Genomic DNA, 8,966 nt, shown 5'->3' with positions numbered 1-8,966 from the left:
AATTCCGGACCTGGGCTAGGACTGGGTCTGGGTTTTCCCGGAAGTCGGCAGAAATTCCTACTGAGGCTTATTGTTATTACCATACAATTTAGGCTGTTAAGCTTATCCTCACTATCTGTCTGAATATCAAACAGCTTAGGCATAATTTGGAACAGGTATTTTTCATCCAGTATTGATATGTTGAACTTTAAGTCCCTACAGAACATTGGGAATGACACTGTCTTGCCCAGTGGTTTTCCTCCTCACTGTGCAGATGCCGACGAAGAGCTGGCTCTGTGTTCTCCCAGGAGGATGACTGCATCCCTCCCCAGGGGGTAGGAGTTTCCCCTTCAACCGGGAGCAGCACATTGTTTTTCAGAGATGTCTCTTTTAATACATGCCCAGTAGTACCTTTCATCTCTTCCGTGAGGCTTCACATGGTTTGTGCTGGCATTGAGCTCTTGTAGGACCCATTGCCTACATGTTGACAGTGTTTAAAAAAATTCCCAAATTGCTCACTGGCCCTGACTGGTCCCAAGGATTGTTTAAAACCTTATTTCAAAAGGAGACTGGAAAACAAACAGATATCTGCTATTTGTCTATGAAATATGTTATACTATCCCACAATAAATTAAGTACATTGTTCCCTGGATCCCTGGGAAATCTGTAAAATATGAGACTGGCATCCCATCTACAGGAACAGTACACCACACTCTTTGTATTAAATGCTTATTTGCTTGTAGCTTCATTAGGACAAGTTAACTGCTGTGGAAGGTCTTATAAGCTCCTGTTCCCAGTAATGTTTCTTCTGGGAAGTTTGCTCCATTTCCAGGTCTCTTCCAAGCAGCTGGCTCAGCCACAAGCTTCTGTGATTCAGTGCTGAAAGGAAGATGATGGTCAGCTGACAATAATGGGTGGGCAGCTCTCATCATCCTGTGCATCCATATGTAAAAGATCCCCAAACTGAACCCATAGGTCCCTGGATGAGTGGTCTCTGAACTGTATTTTCACAGTGCTCTGCTTCAACTGCTTAGTCAATTGCTGTTGATTACTAGGGTCAGGTTGGGTGTAACAGGGAAGCAGCAGGCCCAGCAATAGCTCCTGCCATAGTATTCTTCTCTGTGAGCCGTTGGTGCTTAGACAGTTGGGGGCTGCAGGCTTCATGTTGACATAATGCGGGGGCAGGTCAAGGGTTCTGCTTTCTTTCTGCTTAGCCCCTAGGTCCCACTCTGGTAAGGAAGGAGCTATGGCTGTCACACCATTAGTTCTAAGTGCTTCCCCTTTCTCTGCAGGGGGAACAGGAGTGCCAGATGGACTTGTACATAGTGGACCCAAAACTGATCTTGCTGAGTCCCGTGGAGAAACACTTCTGGAGAGATTTGTTCAGCCCGAAAGCCTGAGCACTCTTCAAGGTTTCCCTCACCTTAATGCACCTGGGGATGCATGGCTCATGTTTAATGTTTTCCTGTGACTTCCTTGACAGTTTGTGGATGTTGACTAGAGCATTGGCCTGATTTAATAACATACACAATAATTGCATGAAATTTAATTGATCTGCTGACAAATTCTGCCCCCTTAACCTGTATTAAGAAAACCTTCCCAGGTGACACATGCTAACTTTCACTTTCCCTCAAGCATCAGTAACTTTGTCCCAGAGTCCCTCCTCATCACATGTCCTCTGTCCCACTCTTGTGGGCCTTCCCCTTCAGCCTGTAGTCCATGCGACAGGTGAAGGGGGAACCTGTATTTCCTTCCCTGGGATCACACTTGTGTCCACGGCCCTCTTTCCAATGGGCAGAGCATCCTTAGCAGATGTCATGCTGCCCCAAGAGAGTCACAGTTCTGCTGACTTCCTGCCATGACTTGGGGTAGCCTTCTTCCATGTACCTCTGCATTCTCTGGGCAAGACACACCCAGGTCAGACTCCCAGAGCCCAATTTCCATATTGTGCTCCCAGACAAGTAGTACTATGCACTATGGATATCAACTCAGAAAAGCTCGTGGTTGTATATATTTCTTATTTGCTGCAGCAGCAAATGACCACAAACTCCAAGGTGAAAGCCACACAAATGTGGTGTGTTACAGTTTGTGAGGTCACACATCCAATCAGTGTCCTTTGGTAAAGTCACAGGAGTGGAGAGACATCCTTCCACTTTATCCCCATCCAGAGCTGGAAGACTGATGTCAGTTGAGCCTGACACATTGGCTCAGTATCCCAGGGATTTTGAAAACACCTCTTTTGGGGCCTGGGAGATAGCTAGTTGAATAAGTACCTGTCTGGCAAGGGCAGGGGCCTGAGTTCAAATCCCAGTTTTTAAAAAAACACCCCTATTTGATTAAAGTAACTCTATATCATGTTGTGTCCCATTCTCATTATTGCCTCCCTGTGCATGACAGTGCAGTGCTCACTGGCACCCACGCTCTCCAGCCTTGCTGTGTAACTGGTTGTGCTGAGGAAAAACCACACAGGGCTTCCTCGAGCTCTTTCCAACCTGGGGCATAGGTCAGGGCTGTTTGGAGGGACTCAAATGTAGGTTGGTGTGAGAGTTGTGTAGGTGACCTTCCTACCTCAATAGTTTCTGTGTCAAATTTTAGTGTAATTTTAATTTTTGATTTGATAAAGTATGTGTTTTAATTTTGTTATGGTTTGATAAACTATGTTGGGCTGTATATTCTTTTTTTTTCCATTGTCAAAAAATGTCCGTGGAAGTTTTTGATTTGTTGTATTTCTTGAACGTGAAAGAAATCACTAGCAAAGTTTACTGAGCTAGATTTTGCATGAGAAGTGTTTTAAGTAGAGGTTAAAGTCCTCAACACACATTCGATAAATCAGAGTTTCTGTTATCTTTTTCTCCACCCAGTATATTGTGTCTGTGGCATTTGACCCATTTCATCTACATCTTGCCACATGTGGCATGAGGCTCTTCCTAACACCCTGCTCTTGTGGCTGAGGAACGCTTGAGGGATTCTTCTTGATGCCTGCTGTTTTCTGATGCTGGAATGTGTGTCAGCTCTTTAGTCCTAGCACTAGTTTTTCTTTTACTTTATTTACTTATTTCATATATTTTTTTAGATTTTGATCAGATTTCTCAGTTCCATGGCTTTTTTTCTGGAGTGTTTTCTAATATGTTCATCCGTGGTCCTTAATTTTCTCACTTCCCGTCTGGGCTGTGCCAGGCTGTCTTTAATGTGGGCATCCATGCCGCCCATCTTATTCCATGATTCCACGACTGACTCACTCAGTGATTATGTGTTATTTTTTTAATTTTAATTTGTAAAGAGAATACAAAACAACATTAAAAGAGAAAAAACTATAAGTGATGCAGTTTTACTAAAGAAAATAGTGCACGTTTCACTGTGTTTGTTGTGTTGCATCACGCTGTGCTCACATTCGTTGTTCATATTACCAGATATATGCATGCAAATCTGGAAGAAGAAACCAAAAAAAGTAAGAAATTAAGAAGAGAGAACAAAGAAAAAGATTGGCGAAAATATAAAAAATTAAGGATTAGCTGCTCATTTCCATAAAACATCAGCCATCCCCAGTACAGGGGTCCAAACCCTCCTGCTTGCATACCCAGGCACATGTCCTTCCCCTACGCCCTCTCCAGCCCTTCTCCTCATCTCAGTAATTCCTTCCTTTTGAACAGTTTCATTCCCTGTTCTCAGTCTCTACTGCACCCTTCAGATTTATCTCCGTGATTGCTGGAGGCTCTTGGAGTTTATTTCCAACACACAGAGCTGTGAGCTCTCTTGGACTATAGGGTCAGGAGTGTCTCGGAAGGTTCCAGAACCTAGAGAGTTTCTGTTAGGTGCCCCTGGCTGAAATGTCACTTACTGTCCTTTGGGACAGCTCCTGTGCAAGCGGACGCCAGGGTAGCATACACACTGGGCTCCGCTGGAAGGGCCCTGTCCTGGGAGGAAGCAGGAGCAGCCGTCCCCTGTCTCAGCGTCCAGCTGCCCAGCTCAGCATAAGTCAAGTCCTGGGGACCCTCAGGAGCAGCAGCCTGCAGGGGAGAAGGTAGAGAGGAGGTTTGTGCTTGGCACCACAGTGGTCTGGGCCCCTGGGGAGTGCAGAACCCACCTGAATGTCCATCGAGTTGTCCTCCCCTGCCTGCCCCTCCTTTTTGTCCAGGAGGTGCTCTAACAGGGCTGAAGGAGGGGAGGCCCCTGTCCTCCTGGGTGCTGAGTGCTTCATGTGGGCATAAACCACTCCCTGAGGGTCCTCACCAGGAGGGCTCTGTGGCAGAGCGACAGAGACAGAGGGGGTCTCCTTGGTGCCATGCTAGTCCCCCTCACATCCTGACACTTGGATCTTCATCCCAAGGCTGCAGCTACAGGGCCATCGTCCTGGAGGAGCTGGTCCCTGACTCAGGGCCTTTGCTCCTGCGTTGTGCCCTGCCTGCACTGCTGTGCATTAGAGGTCTGCAGAGCTCTCCCAACGCAGGCTTCTGCTCAGCGCTCCCCTTCCCAGAGTCCTCCCTGTGACTCTCACTGGGCCTACAGGAATAGTTAGACAGAGGAAGGGGCCAGGAAGAGGTCACAGGGAGGGGACCTCAGGGTCACAAGAAACAGCAAATGGTGAGGTCTCAGCAGGCAGAGGTCTGGGTTTCCAGAACGAAGGGCTCAGCTGTGAGGTCCTTGAGAGCTGAGTGATGCAGGACAGAGCAGCGTCCCTGGGCTGAACTGGGAGACAGGAAGTCCCTGTGCCCTGGATGGGGCAGGGTCTCACCTGAGTGTCCAGCTCTACGCTGTCCTCAGGCTCTGTGTACTTCACAGTACCATCTGCAGGGACAGAAGAGAGGTCACCTCTGGCCACAGACCTTTGTTCTACCAGCCCCCAGGTAAGTCTTGTCCATCAAGAGCACAGCGAGGCAGCTGGGTGATGGCCCCGGGTTCAGTGCAGGGGTCAATCTGACTCAGCCTGAGCCCCAGCCTCCCCCAACCCTGCCATGCTGAGACCTCAGGGCATCTCCCACTTTGGGCCACTAAGACCACTCAGGAATCTCCTACAGGGCAGGACATATGTTCTGCTTGAAACTCTGGTCCTGGGCTCTGCATAGGAGGCTCTATGCAGACTCTTGCCCTTGGAAAGGTTTCCCTGGGGCCTAGGCATCAACCCCTTTCTGATGCTCCAGCTCCACCCTCCTGCTCACCTGTCTTCCTGCTTCTTCCCTGGTGCCAGTATAGAAAGAGGAGGAGGAGCAGCAGGAGCAGCAAAGTTGAGGACACGGAGACCAACGTCACAATGTTATTGCTCCTTAGTGGGTTTTGGCCTTGAGTGCTGCCTTAAAGAGAAATGGGGCTGCCGTGCTGGGTCTTTGCACCCCTGCCTCATGCTTTCACAGTCCCGCATGTGGAATCACCTCCTCCTCATGCAGGTTACCAGGGAAGAGAGGGAGGAGACAGGGGAGCTGCCAGCCCAGGGGACCAAGGGGAATCCTGCACAGGGATGAACCTGGGGAGCCGGACCTCCAGTCCTGCTCTCTCCAGCAGAGCTGTGTCTCCCCAGCTGGAGGGGCAGAGCCTGCACACTCAGCCATGGCCCTGAACCATCAAGCACTGGGACTGTCACTACACAGATCAACGGGAGCCCTGCAGCATGGGGTCCTGGAGGCTCCCTGGGGGCTGCCTCTCTAAGGCTCACAGTAAACTCAGCACTAGAGGAACTTGAAGGTCAGAGCCAGGCCACCCCTTTACACCTGGAGACACTGAGGCCCACCCAGGAGGGGCTGCTCTAAGTCTACATCTCCAGAGGAGCCTGCACCAGCCCCACAGCTCAGCCCCTGCCACAGAATGCTCCCAATAGTGCCCTCACTCACAACCTTGGGGTTCTGACTCTAGTGGGAGGGGCTGATCTTGTTTTGAGGGGGGTAGAAGCTGGGATTGAACTCAAGCCCTTGTGCTTGCCAGGGAAGTGCTTATTCTACTGAGCCATCTCCCCTGCCCCTAGGGGCTGACCTCCAGGGCCTCCTAGGAGGAGTGAGCAAGTGAGATGCTGGGCTCCCTGCTCCCCAGGTCAGCTGCTGCTCCTGCCCTGGCTGCACACCATCTCCCTCAGCTGTGATACAGCCCATGCAGCCCGGATTCTGAGCACTGGAGATCCAGGCTCCTTTCCCATTTCCCTGTCCCAGGACAACTATGGAGCCGAGATGGAAGTAGCACTTAGATGGGCTGAGAGCCTCCAGGTGCCCTGGACACACTCTCCTGTTGTGTGGCTGGGCACTGTGGGTGGGTGTGGAATCACCCTGGGCATGAGGACCAGAGAGAGTGTGGGGCTAGACTGCACCAGGCTGGACTTAGCCCTCCCTTTTCCCTGTGCTGGGGCCTCTGCCCTTAAGGCACATTAAAGACAGAAAGGATGGGTGATGACCACAGGCCCAGGAAGAGTCCACCTCTGCCTGGTTCTCCCAGAGACCCTGACACCCACCCAGCACACAGAAGCCCTAGAAGAGTTCAAAGGAACGCTGAGTTCAGCCATTGCTTTGGTGACAGGTAACACACCTGACACTGTGAGCTCCAGGGGCTCGCTGGGCTGTGACAGCAGGTGTGGAGAGGAGTTCTGAGAGCCATAGCACCTGTAGGTACCACCAAGGGCTGAGTTCACAGCTCTCATGGAGAATTCTGCCTGCGACTGCTGACCTCGGGACTCTGATCTCAGATGCAGGGGGGGATCAGTTGTCCCCTCTTTGTAGAGAAGGAAAATGTCCATCAGGCTCTGTGACTGACACAGTAGGGTCACATTCTCTCCTGTGGACACCATGGGTCCTGGTTGCACTGACAGGGAGGGTGTGGCAGGGAGCTGTCCTGGAAAAAAGGAGGGTGATGAGAGGTGGCCCTGAAGTATTGACATGAGGCCTCAGCAGGGCAGTCTCTGAGAAAGCTCAGTCTCTGTCTGTCTCCCCTGACTGCCCTCCTGGCCGCTCCTGTCTTGCTGTTTCTCTCCCCACCTGATACCTGACCCTCACACTGACCATTACCTCCTCAGCTTCCCCAGTGAGTCCTGAGAAGAGTCTGGGTTCCTGACAGCCCCTGGGCTGCTCACCTGGGATCAGGATGTCCAGGTGGTCACTGGGGGCAGCATACTTGGAGTGGAGGTGCTGGCCACTATAGCATCAGTAGCAACCCTCATGAGAGCTGCTCCCAGGGCCCAGACCCAAATCAGTATGGAAGAGCAAGGCTTGGCTTACCAGCCAGAGCTCTGTGGAAGGTCACACACCTCCTCCTCAGACAGAGTGAATCTGTCATAGCCAAGGTCAGAGACACATTCCCCAGTCAGGCTCTGTCCAGGGGCCAGGATAGGTCCCTAGTGGGTCAGGAGGAGGGCTTCCTGGACAGCTTTGGGCAGAGGCAGTGCTGGGCAGAGGGGCTGGTCCCTGCCCTCATGTCCTGCCCTGTGGTCTTCCTGAGTGTCACACTGAAGTTTTACCTCTGTAGATGTTCTGACCCAACTTCCTCTTGGGGATTCTCTGTATGAGGTCCCTGTCAGTTATTTAGAAATTTCACCATAACTGGCTCAAAGAAAGGACTTGCTTACCAGAAAAGAGAAGCTCCAGGGCAGCACTGGGCTCTGACCAGACTTGAGGATTTTTCTTGTAATAGCCGTAGCACCTGAATATCCACCTCCGCCTGGGGGTCACAGGACCCACAGGGAACAGGGCCCGGAAGTGCCCTCTGGAGTCTTCTTGTGATTTCAGTGTCCAGGAGAGCTGGTGTGCTCCTTCCTCAGTCAGAATGAACCTGTCAAATCCCTCCTGTGAGCCACACTGGAGTGTGATGTTCCCTCCTGAAGTCAACACAAGACTAGACAAGGCTGAGAGGCTGGGTTTGCTATGGAAACCTAGAAGAGAAGGAAGCAGAATGAGAAATGTACTCACGCCTCTCACACTGTCTCCAGGGCAGTGAAAGGGAGACATCCATGAGAGCAGACTCCTTCCTGAGGGCAGAATGTAGGCTAGGGCCCTCAGTGTCCTCTCACCTGTCACCACCAGCTCCAGGTCATCACTGTGCGCTGAGCAGCCTGCAGGGCTGAGATAGTAACAGCGATACCACCCTGCATCCTCTTCTCTCATGGATGGGATGGGGAACTTGCCCTTGCTCCCGGGCTCAGGTGAGGTCTGTGTGTCTGAGAAGGCTGGGCTGCCCTCTCTGTAAAGATGGTATTCCTGGGCTTCCAGGGTTCCCCCACACCACAGGGTCACAGGACTCCTCCATGGTATCACAGAGCCTGGCTCAGCCCAGAGCCTGGGTTTGTGGAGGGTCCCTGCAGGGAAATCACAGCTGGGTCCCAGGGCCTCCTCCTCCCTCAGAGCCCAGCTCTCAGCCCCAGGACACTTTAGACCTCAGAGCACCAGCCCACACCTGCTGTGGGCCATCCCTACCTCCCAGGAGTGGCCCCTTGTCCCAGCATGAGGAGGGACTGAGGATAGCTTAGAACACTCTCACCTGCCTGCACTCCTGTCCTGCTCCCCAGGCTCAGCCCTGGAAGAGAGATCCCTGTGAGAGGTTCTCCCTGGGGCCTGAGCAGGTCACTTCCTCTCCCTGGTCTCCTGATGGACCAGAGTCTGGCAGTGAGGTTCCAGAGTCTGGGTTCTGTTCCCCATGTTTACTTCTTACCAATAAACAGCAAAAATGCCATGCGGGTGCTGGTCATGGTGAGTCTTGGTGAGACTGTGCATGGATGACACCAGCGGGCCTGGCACACAGGCTTGTGCAGCAGAGGGTTGGTTTCTGCCTCTCACAGCGTGGCCACACAGAAGGCCCACAGGAAGTGGAGCTGGCCTCCACAGTCACCCGCCTGTTTCATCCCAGGGCACAACTGGCTGGGCGTCAGGCTGAGGTGAAGCTCCCCTTCCTTCCGAGAGCTCCTGTGTGATCCTCACCTCAGGGGTGACAGGACACTGCAGCCAACAGGCCCTCCCAAGCTGCCCCTTCCAGGGCACAGATACCCTGTGCTGGACACACTTTCCCCACCTCCCATGCATCTC

General features: G+C 52.0%; 1 pseudogene; it reads right to left on the bottom strand.

The window, feature by feature from the left end:
• Nucleotides 1-3,817: 3,817 nt before the first annotated feature.
• LOC101582460 lies at nucleotides 3,818-8,632 on the bottom strand (annotated as a pseudogene).
• Nucleotides 8,633-8,966: the final 334 nt, after the last annotated feature.

This window comes from Octodon degus, unplaced genomic scaffold (assembly GCF_000260255.1).
Source record: "Octodon degus isolate 3935 unplaced genomic scaffold, OctDeg1.0 scaffold00387, whole genome shotgun sequence".
NCBI classification, from domain to species: domain Eukaryota; kingdom Metazoa; phylum Chordata; class Mammalia; order Rodentia; family Octodontidae; genus Octodon; species Octodon degus.
The sequence above is the reverse complement of the archived record's forward strand: the minus strand, read 5'-3'. Positions and strand labels throughout refer to the sequence as shown.